We start from the raw sequence: 15212 nt of genomic DNA on the forward strand, positions 1-15212 counted from the left end.
AAAATAAAATGATTTATATTAATAGTGTACAATTTCCTAATAAGAAAACTGTCTAAAACTTCTGAGCACTAAATCACACTCCCATGTACACATATGCACACACACATAAAACATTCATACTTGCACACACCCTTGTAATATGGGCAAAATCAGACGTGATCATTCCCAAGAGAAGAAATTATCTGGGAGACATTGCCCATTTTGTTTGCTTCTTGTCTAAAGTTGAGTCAATATTATAGCCCATTTTGTGTAGAGAGGCTAACTAGTTAGGGCACTGTTGGAACCTGACCAGTTATGGTGCACAAATGATGGAAGGTAGGAGGCATAACACCCAGTCCTCCTGTCCTTGCAAGACTGAACTTTAAACCTAAGTCAATCAGCCAGAATTACACACAGAGACAAATAATGGAAGGAATATCAATACTCGGTAACTTGAAATTTCAACTTATATTATAGTCACTGTTTCCTTTCTTTTTCTTTGTTTTTGGTTTCTTTGAGACAGGGTCTTGCTATGTAGTTCAGATGGGGCTTGAACTCACTATGTAGCCCAGGCTGGCCTTGAACTTGCTGCGATCCACCAGCCTCAGCCTCATGAGTGCTGGGATTACAGGTGTGTGTGCCACCACGCCCAGCTACAGTCATGGTTCAAATCAAATATTTTCTAAAATGCCACAACATCCAAGTCCTCTCTGTAAATCGAAACTGATGACATAGCAAATGCCCTTTGAAGCTTACAATTGAATTCAAGTTCTTCCAGCAGCTCAACAAAACAATTTAAGTATTTCAAAATGTCTGTTAAACCTTTAACACGATAAAGACATCCATTGAGAAGACATGAATAGGGCTATGAGAAAAACAAGAGATCACATCACACTAGGCAAAGCAGACAATCCCGCCAAAATATAGTATGCAGAGGACAGAGTGAACTGTCAATGAGGAGACATCAATATAGCAGTCACTTCTGAAGTAATAAAAATGTGGAAAAGCTTTGACAACAAGGCTGACACTCATGCATTCAAAACATTAAAAAGGACACAAAGTAAAATAAATATATCATCTCATCCTTGTCTTGGAACTCATATTAAAATTCCACAAACCAGAGTGACTCAGAACAATAAAAGTTATTTCCATGGACAAATTGTCTTAACGTTGTAGTAAATACATCCAGTGACTTCTTTTAAGAGTAGCATAGGTTTTCCTATGCAACAGGAAGTGGAATCATTGCTATAGCATAAAAAGGGGGCAGAACAACATTTACCATGACTGGTTGGGCTACTGTGAACCTAGGAAAACACACAACTGTGCCTCTGGCATCTGTTTTCTATGTCTATGGAAAACTCATTGAGCTTACAGAGAGAGCAAGAGAGTTGTGTTTCCTTTTGATTCTATTGCTAGTGCTACTGCTTCTATTATAACAATGTTTTGCAGATTACTAGGAAGTCTGTAACACTGATTCTGGGCTGAAAAGTTTATCTGAAGCTATGTAACACCTCACTCAGGAACTTTATTCAACTCTTAAGAACTAGCAGCAGGGGCTGGGGATTTAGCTCAATGGTTCCACCGCCTACCTTGCAAACGGAAGGACCCGAGTTCGATCCCCAGTACCAAAAAAAAAAGAACTAGTAGAAGTAGGGAGGTTACTATATACCAGTTTCAGAAATGCTATACATGTATTTTAAGGTCCTATGTCTTTCAAAATAAAGTTTTTGAGGATAAAATGTTTGTGGTTTCTTGAAAGTGAAAACAGCTGCACTGACGTTCTGTGCAAGGGTAGTACTTTAATAAAAATATTCAGTCACATCTACGTAACCAAAGTCATCAGGATAGGTGTACACCACAAATATTGATGGTACCACACAACTTTCAGAGTTAAGCGCATGGACAAGATTTTTAAAATGTTGAAACATCGAGTAAACGTTTTTGAGAAATGCAGGACCATATGGCATCAAACTGGCAGAAAGCTCAGGGAGATTTCTGGAGCAGAAACAAGGGGGGCTGCACCCCACAGGCTGCCACTGAGAACTGCATTCAACTGACACTGAGTTCAGCAAAGCGCACCAACCTGGCTGTAAACAGGCCCAGCACGGCCCTGACACCTGGCCCCAAAGCAAGCCAGCTATTCAGAAAGTGAGAACATTAAATATAACTACAGAAGTGGGAACTTTTGCAGGACAAAATCCAAACCATGAAGCTTCAAGAAACTACCCATTCTGTGGTTATATAGCCACGGTTAATGTTGACTTAAATAACTTTCAAGAGGAAAAATATAATCAACAATACACCTACCTTTCCAGAGACACTAACCCTGCAGAGTGGAACTTTGTGTTACTCAGAGAAACATCAGAACAAACAGTATTCACTCCAAAAGCTGAGCTGAGTGGGTCATTTTAGCCCATGAAATGAGAAATAAAAAGGATAAATTAGAGAAACCACCTCAATTAATGCAAACCTCGGAGTACAAGTAATTTTCATATTCTAAAGATTTACAAGACCCTTCCTCCTCTTTTCATGCTTCATGCACTGTGATTTCATTTTTTTGCTCTATATTCATATTTAGTTTTGCCTCATCTTTTTTCTTCCTACTCTTTACCCCAGATTCCTTTCTTGGCCACAGTGGCTTCAGGCCACCTCTGCTGCTTCCATTCATTCAACCCATCCCTCTTTCTCCTTATAGGCGGTTACAGTCTCAAGTAATTACAGTATCTCTCCAAGTAATTACAGTGTCTCCTCCCTCCCTCCCATCTTCTTTCCTTTCTTTCTGGAGTATTAATGTTAAAAAATGTAGAGATATTGGGGTTACACATTCACAGTCACTATTGTAGGGAAATCTAGAGCATGGTATTGTTATTAAGGGCCTGGGGCTCAATCCCAGTTTTGCCATTTACTAGCCAAGTGACCTTAAGTTCTTTAAAATTCCAAGCCTCAGTTGGCTCATCTTTAAAGTGGGCATTTATTCATAATAGTACCAACTTGTTAGGCTCTTATCACATACAAATGTAAATGCTCAATAAATATTAGATACAACTTTTATTATTTTGATGAAATACCAGCTTGTGTGCACACAGCGACAGATACTTGTGCTATGAAAGTGACCCACAACTAAAGAGCTGTTGCTTTTTCTTACATTTGGATAAGCTTCTTATGTTTTACCACCCTACGACAGATCCCATCTGCTTTTCAGTAAACTAAAATTGCAGCCTTTTCTGCAAAGCCAATGTAAAGTTAGAACACTACATGGAGAACACATTTAAATATAAAACATTCAAATTTGATTTCCTTCCAGCTCCAGGAAGCAGGATGAGGTCTATTTCTTTCTTTCTTTCTTTTTTTTTTTTGGTACCGGGGATCAAACTCAGGACCTTGCGCTTCCGAGGCAGGTGGCAGAACCACTGAGCTAAATCCCTGGCCCAAGGTCTATTTCTTGTATAATCTCTGCTTTGAGCTCGTCCCATGCAAGTACTATGGAAGGTGGAGGGGAGCCTATCTGGTGGTTGTCGTACAGGACTCAAAAATCAGCCAAGGCGATACAGCCTGAGTGGATTACTAGGGCCACTCGAAACGTCCCAGTTTGTCTAAAGAATTCATTCTCTTGCTCGCTGTTCAGTCTCCTTCCTTATCTTCCCCATTCTCCTCTCTTCCTACCTTTCATGGCTTTCATTTCTGTTTCCTCATTTGTCCCATCAAATTCACACCATCATTCTGTCTTCTCACTTTGTTCCTCATGAGCCATGGTGAGTGGAAAGTACCGAGGATTTGAACACTGACTCTATCACATACAAGCATAAGCGATGTAAGCAGGAATGAACTAAGTTCTAACGTTTTCTAAGATAATTATGTCAGTAACAAATAAGGTAATGCATGTAAAGAATCTAACCCAGTTCCTGGCACATTGTGCTTAAAATCAGTAGTTGATGCTGTAAATATTATTTTGCCCTAAAACAGCTCAGTTCTTGTTTTGGATTCTGGCTACATTTGAAAAAGAAAGAAAAGATTAAAACATACCACTTTCAGCACTAAATAAAACATCTTTTAAACCAACTCTTTTATTTCTTACAAAAATCTCCCTCAAAGTTAAAAACAAATCAAAACCCCTAAATCTTTGCTTAATTTAAAGCAAAACAAATCAAATATAAAAGCTTATAGTTTCAGTAGGAAGTTATATTTATAGTAGCTTGCCATAGTACTGTAATTAACTTAGTATTCCTTTATTTAAAGGCAATATTTCCCAGTTGACCTTGTCCAAAGTGGACTTTTGCTGTGCATTTTCAACAAGGCCATTTTGAATTTTCACCCCTTCACTCAGGATGCTGGGTGACCATGAGGGCTGATGAACAGTTGTGGTTTGTGTCCAAGCCACTTTCCTTAAGCTGCTTCTGCTCAACGGAATGCCAGATGTTACAGCTACCAATGAGCCCCTTGGAGTTGGCTCATTTGTGCCTGACATGTCTTAGTCACCCACAGTTTTGCCATGTCCTGGAAACTCTTCTGTCACCACCATTACCACCTGCTACCGTTATGGTCTGAAATGTCTCCAAAGGCCTGTGCGTTAGAGGCCTGGTCCGCAGCTTGTGGGGCTCTTGTGCACCACAAGAGCGTTGTGACCTTTAGGAGGCGGGGCCTAGTGGGAGTTAGGTCACTGGGGACCTATCCTTGAAGGGGATATGGGAACCCTGGCCCCTCCTCGTCTCAGCCATGGGGTAAGAATCCTGCTCTACTTCATGCTTCTGCCATGATATGCTGCTTTAACATAGGCTCAAAACAACAGGAAAAATGGTCATGCACTGGACCCTCTGAAACCATGGCCCAAAGAAACCTTTTCTGGTTGTAAGTTGATTATCTCAGGTCTTTATTATAGCAATGGCAAGCTGACTAACACACCATTTTCAATGCCCACTTGCATGTTTTTAACACCCACTTATATTTTCCAAGTCCTTTTATAATTTCTCACATTATATGAGCTTTTAAAAGTACACTGTCATTCTATCTAAAGAGTCACATAGCACCAACATAGCTTATTTGGTGGGGAAATGGTTTCCTTTTCTCTGCCTGTCACTGATTTTGTTTTACCTTTCGATGTTAAGTGTGACATGCAGACAATGCTGAGGAAGCCACTCGAGAAGCTGATGTAATGTCTCCAGCACGTCAAGGCACAGCTGGCTTGGAACTTGCTGATGAATCAAAACCACACTATGTCATCCCTGGTCACATCCAAAAGGCCACATTTTTTCTTTATGCCACTTTAGTCCTCCTCGATAATCAGCACATCTGTGGCCACTTGGACTAGTACATTTGGCTAATTTACGTCAACACTTATTGTCTGTAGCATGCTTTCTCCTGTGATCAACATCTCAGTTCGACAAAAATTTAGTGGATGCCGACTTACTTTTACCAGGCTAAAAAGATTTTTTAAAAAACCCCAGAGCCTTTGCCTGGGGAAGTTAACAATTTAGTGGGGCAGTTACTACGTGTAAATATATAGTGATAATAAAATGGGATATTTGTTGTGATGTTTACAATAAATCCACAAGGTAGGAAAGGTAAGTATTAGGGTGTCCATTTTATGTATGAGTAAACTGAGGATAATGGAGGTTGGCTGACTTGCTGAGGCAAGGCTTCTGAGCCCGTCTCCACGTTAACACTGCTGTGTGATTACGATTCTCCTGAGGGTTCATCACAGAGCATAGATCACATCAGACTGGAGCTCCTGCTTTCTGCTCCCCAATTCCATACATTTGCATCCGCTGTGTGTTATAAGATCTTGTGCCAAAGCGGATTTGGATTCTGTGATCTCTTCATATCAGAGATAAAATGAAATTTCTATATATTAAGGGCTTAGGGTGTGAAGTTACACAGTGATTAAGAACACTAAGTAATATGAACAGAATGTACAAACCACACCAGGAATGTTACCAGGAAGGTCTGCATATTAACCACCACTCTTCAATTTCAGGAGGCCTGAGTTTTTTCAGTGGTTCCTTTCTTAACTTTTCCACATGTGCTGATTAAATTATTAAACTAACCAAAATTACAAATTAAAGAAGGCTCAAAGAGAGGTTTAGTATACTAAACAGGTCAGTCTTAATTCCTAAATAAAAACATTTGAAGTCATTTTCTGTATTTTAAGTGTAGGACAAAGCTTTTTAGGAAGAATTTAGTATTCTCTCCATACATTTGGTATATATATGTTCCTATATGCCAGTCACTCTATTAAGAACTCATATTTAATTTATATAATCCTCACAATCTGATGTAGAACATACAGGCATTGTTTCTGTTTTACAGATGAAGAAACTGAGGCACAGAGTATGTAACTTGCACAAAGTCTCACAGTAAGTAAGCAACAGAACTGAAATTTAAACTTTGAGGGCTGTAGTGTAGAATAACACAAACTTTGAAGTTTGTGTTATTCTCTTCCAGACAATATTGTTACTAATAGAAAGATAATTTAAGCATGTACTATGCAGTCAATTGAAATAAAATATTAGAATGACTGTGGGAGCTATAGTACGCTCAAAAATAGATTGTGTTCACTATTATTTATTTATTTGAACAAAAAGGTGGACTCAGGCTTTCTGGAAGAATAGATGGGCAGAGCCCACACATTACAATTGTATGAACTTCGGTTTTGTTTCTAACAATATTGAATTCTGTTTTTCCAAGCATAAGCAAAATAAAGCTAATGAATTTTGGGAGCCATTACTTCAACTATCAGATTACGAGGAGTTATTTATGGAAAAAACTTTAAACAGTCAACAATGTATTTTAAATACAAGGAAGTTACAAAAGCAAATGGACATGTAGATAGTCTCCAAACCAAGACACTATATATATTCCATACGAATCCAACAATAAAAAGTTGAGAAGAGTTTTTGCCACACTGTCAGGTATGGTAGGTAGAATGTAGAATTCCAAGATGGTGCCTAAGATATATATCTATATGAGATATGTATGTATGTATGTATGTATGTATGTATGATCTATCTATCTATCTATCTTTCTGAATAAATTTGTCCCTTTGAGTGTGGAAAAGACCTGTGAATTTGATGGGACTATCATTCTTGTTGGAAGGTTACACAATTCAAGTAAAGATACTGTATTTTGCAGATGTAATTAAGGCAACTAATCAGTTGACTTAAATTAATCAAAAGGGAGATTATGCCATGTGGCCCTGACCAAATGAGGGGAGCTCTTAAAAGAGGCTTTGAAGGTTAGAGAAGGATGAAATAGGAAAGATGTTATGCTTTGTTCTGAAAAACACAATTGGCCATGGTGTGAACTGCCTGTGAAGGAGGTCTACAGGTGGCCTTCAGGAATTGAGAGGAATTTCTGGTTGACAGCCAGGGGAGAAAAAAGTTATTAGTCCTACAACCAGAAGAAATGGATTTCTGCTGACAACGTGAATGGGCTTGGAAGAGAACCAAAACTGCAGATGGGAACACAGACCAGCTGACATCTTAACTATGGCCTTGTATTACCCTAAAGAAAGAATCCAGATATACCATGCCCAAACCTCTGACCTACAAGCTCAGAAAATAAACAGATGTTCTTTTAAGTTGCTATGTCTAGGTCATTTATTACACAGCAATAAAAAACTAATACAGAAAACTTCAAATTTAAACAGACTTTATTTAAGTACGTACTTGTAAAGATCTTGGTCAGAAGGAAAAAAGCTAAATTCAATGTTTATTTCCAAATTGTTTGTTCAGACAAACAATGGTGCACCATTTTGTAAGATGTTCCTAAGAAATTCTCAAGAAAATTGTGTATTTTGTTCCTTTTTTAATTTTTAGAGATCTCTTCCTTTCAGAATAAGTTGGACTTCACAATATTGTATAGAGGAAGAAAACTGTATTTTTTTTGTATATCCATTTATTGGTACATTTTAGGTGTACAAGATAATGGCATTCATCATTGGAGATATGCACCTTTACATACTCTCTTGGTTCTTATTTTTTCCCCCTTCCCCTGCCCTCCCTTCAACCCCTCCATCCCTCCAGAAAACTGTATTTTAAATGAATTTTAAATTTGGTAGATCCTACACACACCAAATTCCTGAATTCACTCTTTACTGAAATGTTGTACAGCTAAATTTTAACATGCAGCAAATAAGATACAATGCTGATCAAGTTATAAATTCAATACGTTCTCATAGAAATTAAAATGAGAAAACTATATATGTTAGTAATAATAAGCAAAAATATACATGAGTCATCCCAATCTCAGTCTCATTTTCATTCATTCAGTAAATACTGAATATCTGTCGAGAGCTAGATATCATGCTGGGCAGTGGTCAGTGGCCACCACAAAACAGTTATCCTGCTAGATAGTGGCTATGTGGTAAAAGAAATTAAACATGCACATGAATTATGATAAGGGCAATGAAGGAATACTACTGTGTGTGGGACGCTACCTGTTTGAGAAATAAGATAGGAAGACTGAGGAAGTGAGATTTAAGTTAAGAAATCAAAATGTTAATAGTATGTAGTTATCTAAACCTGCTGGCATGTCATCTGGAATTTCCTAGAAACAAATGAATTTCTTGGGAGATCCTCAAATTGTGAACAGCTCACTTTAGTCTCCGATAAATTAATGAAGGGTTTATTGTATTAGAAAAATGGTCACTATAACTGGAAATTATTTAATCACTGAAAATTTAAAAAGTTATCAGAGAGACTCAAGTAAATGTCATTAATCTTGTAATTATTCTGAAAGTGCCTCATATTCATAAAACATGTAGGAGAGTTTTATAAACATTTAGTTCATTTTCCTTCATTTAATTTTTATAAAAATATTTGTTACATGAATAAAATATTTCCCACAGACTGTTAAATATCCATTGCACTTTCTCAAATTGATTTCTTGGATTTCTAAATTTACTGATTTATTTCTAGTGATAAGTACTAAAAATTAATCAGAATATTTAGCATCATTGTTTCCATCTTTGTAAGAGAAGGGAGTAGATCTTAAAATGAGGTCATAACCAGATCTGGATTTCTGAGAGTTGTAGTCTCAAAACATTTTTTGGCATTCAAGAATGTGTAATCCCATTTTCTTCTGACTGAGTTTACTGAAAACACCCTAAATGGTTATTCATGAGTAAAGTATTTTGGTGTTTAACCAAATTCAATCAGAAGCAATAGGAGAGATGGGACAACCCAGAAGTGGATTTAAAAATTCCAGAAAGATGGGAGGTGAACAGAAAGATTCTGGTGCAGAAGGAGAAACTATTACCTAGAAAGCAAGGTGTGCAAGTGTTAATTTATCACTAACTTGTAATTTTTTGGAGTAACTGATCACACTGTTGCTCTGAGGCTGTTAATTTTACCGGCCAGCAGTGAGCATCTGTGTCTCTTCTCTGAGAAAGCAGATGTCAAGGCCTGCTTAATTGCTAACCTCTTGTGTTTTCTCATCTCCACATATAATATGGTAGATTTCATCAACATTGGGTTCATCCCTAGCCAAGTCCCAGGATGAATCTTAAACTGAGAAAGGTTGGATCTAACAACCTCCATGCTAATGCTCTGAGATCTAAGCTTACGTCATTTTTTCTGCTTTGTCCCACTTTTCATCATGTACCCGGGTTCAGATCAAATACTTAGGCTCTGGTTCTTTTTGCTTGGGTTCTGTGCTAGTAACGTGTCCCCGTCTCTTCCCATGAGCAGGGCCCGCTCTGTGCTCTCCGTAAGTACTTGGGTCTTGGTCCTATACGAGTAGCACTGTTGATAGAATTCCCAGGTGACCCTTACGTTTCTCTCCATCTTCTCACCACACAATTAGTTTCCATAAGATCCAAGGAATCTACCTCTTAACTACTCACAACTGTTATTTGTAACAATTTTAATATCATAGATGTTTCATCATTAATTAATAATACATACAATTTATCAAGCTCTTTTTAAGTACCAAAATGACTTGGCACTGATTGTGTCATGTAATTAACGCTATATCCTTTCAGGTACCTCCCAGTCTAAGTAAGTCATGTTCCATCTCTCCTGAAAGTGACCCAGTTTTGGTCAGTGAGGGAAAACCTGTTGCGAGGTTCCTGGGGCCTCAGTAATGCTGTCGTTTGGATGCTGCCCTATGTGTACATGGTGCCTGGAACTCATGCTGATCTGAGAACACAGCCAAGAGCATCAGTTCTTGATGACATTGTTGAGCTGCTGGTTCTACCAATCCTGGGGCTCTTAGAGTTCTTGATATATAAAAATTTTCATTTTCTTGACCAATTTGACTTGAGCTTTCTGTTAGCTGCAGCAAAAAGCAACTCATTTACTTATACAACAAAATTGACAAGTAGTATTCATTAAAACTAAAACTCATTAAAGTTGGATGTAGGAATAACTATTAGTGGAGGATTTTTTTTCTTTCTGTAGGTATATGCCACGAGTTGCCATGAAGCAAATTATACAATATGTAAGATGTGATTTTAACTGATAATGTGTTATTCTGTCCTATAAGAGTGTTGCTCAGATGCTACTTATAACCACTTCTAACACTAGACCATCCTGCTTATACAAAGCAGTAGGTCATAAATCATTTGTAAAGCTGAAAGCATCCCAGGGTTATGCTGCCCTGATTGCATAGCTAAGAAACTACGGTTGCAGCTCCGTATGTCAGACTTAGAAGTTAATGCTTCAGCATTCTCATCTTTGAATGACTGCTCAGATCTGGAGGGTGAATGGCATCCAGGACAGTAAGATCAAACTGCAGAATGAAAACCCGTAGAGCCAGAGTACATGGGAAAATAAAAAAATCACTCTGAACAAAACTGAGAAAGATTCTCCTCATTATCTGGGGAAGACACAATCACAAAGTTCCAGATGCTCAAAGACCCTCCATAAAGATGTCACTGCAAGATCGTTTCCCAGAAGAAGGCTGAAGGCAGCATTTAGTTTAAGTGGAAAGCAAGGCAGGAGCCCTGCTGGTCTTGTCAGCTCTCTTGACATATAACATACTCATTGAGGCGGTCCATTTCCTTGTTGACAATAATGATACAATACATGTATTGAGTACCTAAGTGCCACTGACATTCTGTCTGCAGAGGACAAATAAAAATATGATTTATCACCAAGTACCAAATGCAAATAAATGTCAGCTGCCAAAGGCCCTGCAAAATTTAATATGTTAATAACCAGGAAACTGACACATTTCTAAATTTTTAAACTAATTTTCCTGAAAGTTGAGAAGCACACAAATATGCTGTACATGCCCTCCAAAATAAGCAACAGATATATAGTGCTCAAAATGCCCATAATTTTCTGCGATTTCAGAGAAGTTGCACACCGCCATTTCTAATAGAAAGCCAAATAGACTTAAAGTGTGGGAACGGTTTTGCATATCCAGTACACAATTAGTTCATTGTAGGCATTAAGCTGCCTTAGAAGCTGTTCAACATATTTTTGCTTCTACCCCAACTGTAGATCCTGGCTGTATTAAATATTCCTTCTGTGTGCAGCCATGCCCCCTGAGGACGTGGGAGCTAACACAAGATGTGGTCCCTGGCAGACTCTCCGTGTTTACTGAAGGAAAAGCTGAACAACTTGGCAAGTCAGAAATAATTTCTAGAAATGTTATAAACAAGTGTATGTATAAGGCAAAAATGTCCAACTTGTTTAGCCAAGGAAGAGTCACAAGGTGGCATGGCCTCTTCTAAACAACTGGAGGCGTTTCAGGGGTAAGCAGATTCAATTAAAGGTTTAAAGTAAATTTCTAAAGACTTCCAAGTGAGAAAATTAGCTTTGGCCTGTTTGTTCCTCTTTTGTCCAATAATTTCATTTATTTATATAGTCGTTCAACAAACTTCTATTCAGTATTTCCAATATATTTGGTATTATTCTAGGTCCCTGGAATATGTCAGTGAAGAAATAGCTAATAAATAATAAACATAAAAATATCTAATGTTAATGGTGTACAGAGCTTTAATTCAGGAAATCTGATATAAAATGAGTGGGTAGTTACTATAGATCGGAAGGTAAGGAACAGCCTTCTGAAAATGTGACATTTGTGCTGAGATCAGAATATCTGAAAGGACCAACGCTATTAGCAGTGCAAAGGCCTAAGGCAAGAACAAGCTTAACTTGTTCAAGAAACAGAGCAAATATGGGCCTAAAATGAGAGCATAAGTGTTACGTGACAAATATATCCACCTCCACACCATTTCTTAGGTTTACAACTCCCAGAACTTCAGAAGGTGGTTGTATTTCGAGATGGGGTCTTTAAAGAGGTAATTAGGTTAAAATGAGTTAAGAGCCACTTGTAGTGGCCTACGGGGAAGATGGTGGTAGACTGCACTAAAGTGGTGATAGCACGGACAAAGGAAAGTCTGAATTTGGCCTGTGTTTTGAGTGTCCATGTCCTATGTCCTTTGATTTTTATAAGGTCATCAGTCACAGTGGATTAGGGCCATCACAGTGAATTCATCCTAACCTAATTACCTTTTAAAGACCATCCTGAATTTGACATGTGTTTTGAAGGGAGAATTCACAAGAGTTGGTGAGGGCAAAGAAAGAAATCAGTATGACTCTTGGATTTTTGTCTGGAATAACTGGATAGGTGAGGTACCAATTTCTAAAGGCAAGGAGGAAAAGAACCATGTGTGGAGAGAATATTTAAGAATTCTGTTTTGCCTAGGTTGAGTCTGAAATGCTTTCTAGATAGTTCAAATGGAGATGTCAGCACATTTGAATATATTAGTCTGGACTTTGGGGGAGTAGAACAGTCAGAACTGGAAATAGGAACTGGGAGTCAATGACATAAAAAGGTACTTAAAACCAAGAGACATTAGAAAAATTATCTCAGACTGTGACCTGAAGGAAGTGATGTGACACAATTGCCTTGTATGTTCCTTTTAATGATTAGATGTTAAAAAAAGACTCCGGGGACATTGTTTATTCATTGCTCTTGCAGGATGCATGGCTGTTTGCAGCAATGCTTAGAAAAATCCCCCTTTGTTGGGAAGGGCTACTTACTGCACATCCATTACAGGTACATATGTACCACCTACATAAAAAGTCTGGAAAAAAAATAAATGGACTCTTAAGAAATTTTCTGGATGTAACAGGTATTTGAAGGCTTCCAGCGCTACTTCTTGTGAAACGCTTGCACATTTTCTTGTTAAATTTGGTTTGTGGGGCTACAGAACATGGCACAAAACTTTTTAAAAAATTAATTTTATTGGTACATTTTAGGTAGACAATATAATGACATTCATCATTGGAAATTTGCACCTTTACATAATCTCTCTTGGTTCTTATTTTTCCCCCTTCCCCTGCCCTCCCTTCAACCCCTCCATCCCTCCCAATTTACAAAGACTTTGTTTCTGTTTTTTCATTTTCTCATATTAATTCCATTCCCTTCTTTCCTTTCCCCTACCCCTCCCACTTCCCCTTCCCCTTTGCCCCTTTTCTTCCTAGTTCACATTATCTATTATACCTTTTAGTTCTTATTTACACTTTCAGTTTCTCACACTAGAGAAACCATTCGGTATTTACACGTGTGTCCTATTTATTTCACTTAAGAGTATCACCTCAATGTGCATCCATTTAGCTCTAAATGTCTCTAATTTCTCATTTTTTATGGCGGAGTAGTACTCCATTTTATATAAAAACACACACATACATTTTCTTTATCCAGTCTCCAGCTGATGGGCAATTGTGCTGCTTCCAAGTTTTAGCTATTACAAATTGTGATGGCACAAAACTTTTATCTTTTAGAAACCATCAATTTTAAAATTGCAATCACTTGAGCAGGAGACAAGATAAAGTTCATTAAGCTAGTTAATAGGCAAGGCAATAGGATACACAATATTCAAATACATTTTGAATCAATCAGTCCACAACATATTCCCACTATCTAGCAGCACAGGGCTGTATGGTTGCTGTGTTAATTAAAACATATTCTTATTTACGGTTCAATTAGGTGAATATTTTGACAGAAAAGACCTTTATTAGTATATTTTCCATAACTGCTGGATGTGCTAAAAATGAGTAAGGCTACATTCCTTTAAAAGTACTGTAGTTTCTTGTTTTTTGCCAATTGAAACAAGCTTTCCCCACATCTCATGTAACCTGTTGCTTTTGTGACTGTACCACATGGCCCAAGGGTTGACCTTGGTAGGCAGAACGTTTCTGAAAGGCTGGTTTGATTGACTGACCAAATGCTGGTACTTATTTTTTCATTCCAAATCCTGGGGTTTTGAGTATTCTTTTTTATTTTATGAAAAAAATAAAACAAAGCGTCATGACAGAATAATAAGAGAATGATAACAGTTAATACACGGTGTATAATTATCTTCCAAGTAGTTACTCAGAGTACAAGACATGGAGCAAGAAGATTCTTCCAAAGAAGAAGTAGATAATAACACAAAACTTTCTTTGCCACAAACTAAGATTACAATCTTCATTGAAGATGCTCCAATCAGGATTAATAGAGTAGACAGTAATTTGTTCCAAGAAGTTGCTTTCTGATTCCAGGCTGCAGCATGGCAAATTATTTTTTAAACTCTCTGTCATATGTTCATACATTTGCTTCTCTTGGAGTTTATTTAAAATGTGTTAGTGACAAAATACCAGCTGAATATTTGTGTGAATATGGATAGTAAGCGAAGGCTTCTTTCTCTTCACAGTGTATAAAATGGCGAACTCTGAGGGCTGGGGATGTTGCTCAGTGGCTCAGCACTTACCTAACATTGTGCTTGAAGCCCTAGGTTAGAACCCTACCCCACCTCAATGCCAAAAGAGCTAGCTTCAAAAAATTGTACATAGATTTGAAATTCATCTAGTTTTAACACAGTGGTAAGAAAAATAGTGAATAAGTTCTCTTCTCTGTTATCAAATCTGGGCATTCTTTGCTGGACTGAGAATGGAACAGTTCAATTATGTTTTCCTAATATAAACATTCCAGTCAATGTTTTATCATGGAAAACTAATTATCATCTAGCTAATAGGTTTTGCCTTTCCCAAATTGCTTTTGAAAAATAAGATAAGCTTCTTCCCTTTATTGTAGTTTTTCTTCTTCTCAAAAAGAACTTTATTTCTATTTCCAATTTATTCCTAAAGATTAACTAATTCTAAAATAAAACATTATTTGAGGAATAGTCACCAGGGATATAAAACAGAAGAGACTTCACATCTGGTTTGGAGTAGTTCTCAATGTATAATAAGCTCAACACGATGTAGACACACTTCTCATGAGGCAGAACATGATGAAAGTAG

At 37.5% G+C, this 15212-nt stretch overlaps 1 protein-coding gene and 1 pseudogene across 4 annotated transcripts in view; both read right to left on the bottom strand.

Moving 5' to 3' along the window:
• The window catches only part of Ddah1 (dimethylarginine dimethylaminohydrolase 1), a 274592-nt gene that overhangs the window by 44091 nt on the left and 215289 nt on the right, over positions 1-15212 (bottom strand). The window lies entirely within an intron of this gene.
• Positions 1-15212, bottom strand: part of LOC147827626 (solute carrier family 2, facilitated glucose transporter member 3 pseudogene) — a 78937-nt pseudogene continuing 63725 nt past the window's right edge. The window contains exon 1 of the transcript XR_015451957.1: positions 1-15212. This exon is cut by the window's right edge and continues 63725 nt beyond it. The product of XR_015451957.1 is annotated as a solute carrier family 2, facilitated glucose transporter member 3 pseudogene (transcript).

The sequence above is a fragment of the Heterocephalus glaber genome, unplaced genomic scaffold (genome assembly GCF_053883595.1).
Source record: "Heterocephalus glaber isolate CG9 unplaced genomic scaffold, H.glaber_assembly_v1.0 deba00001442, whole genome shotgun sequence".
NCBI lineage: Eukaryota > Metazoa > Chordata > Mammalia > Rodentia > Bathyergidae > Heterocephalus > Heterocephalus glaber.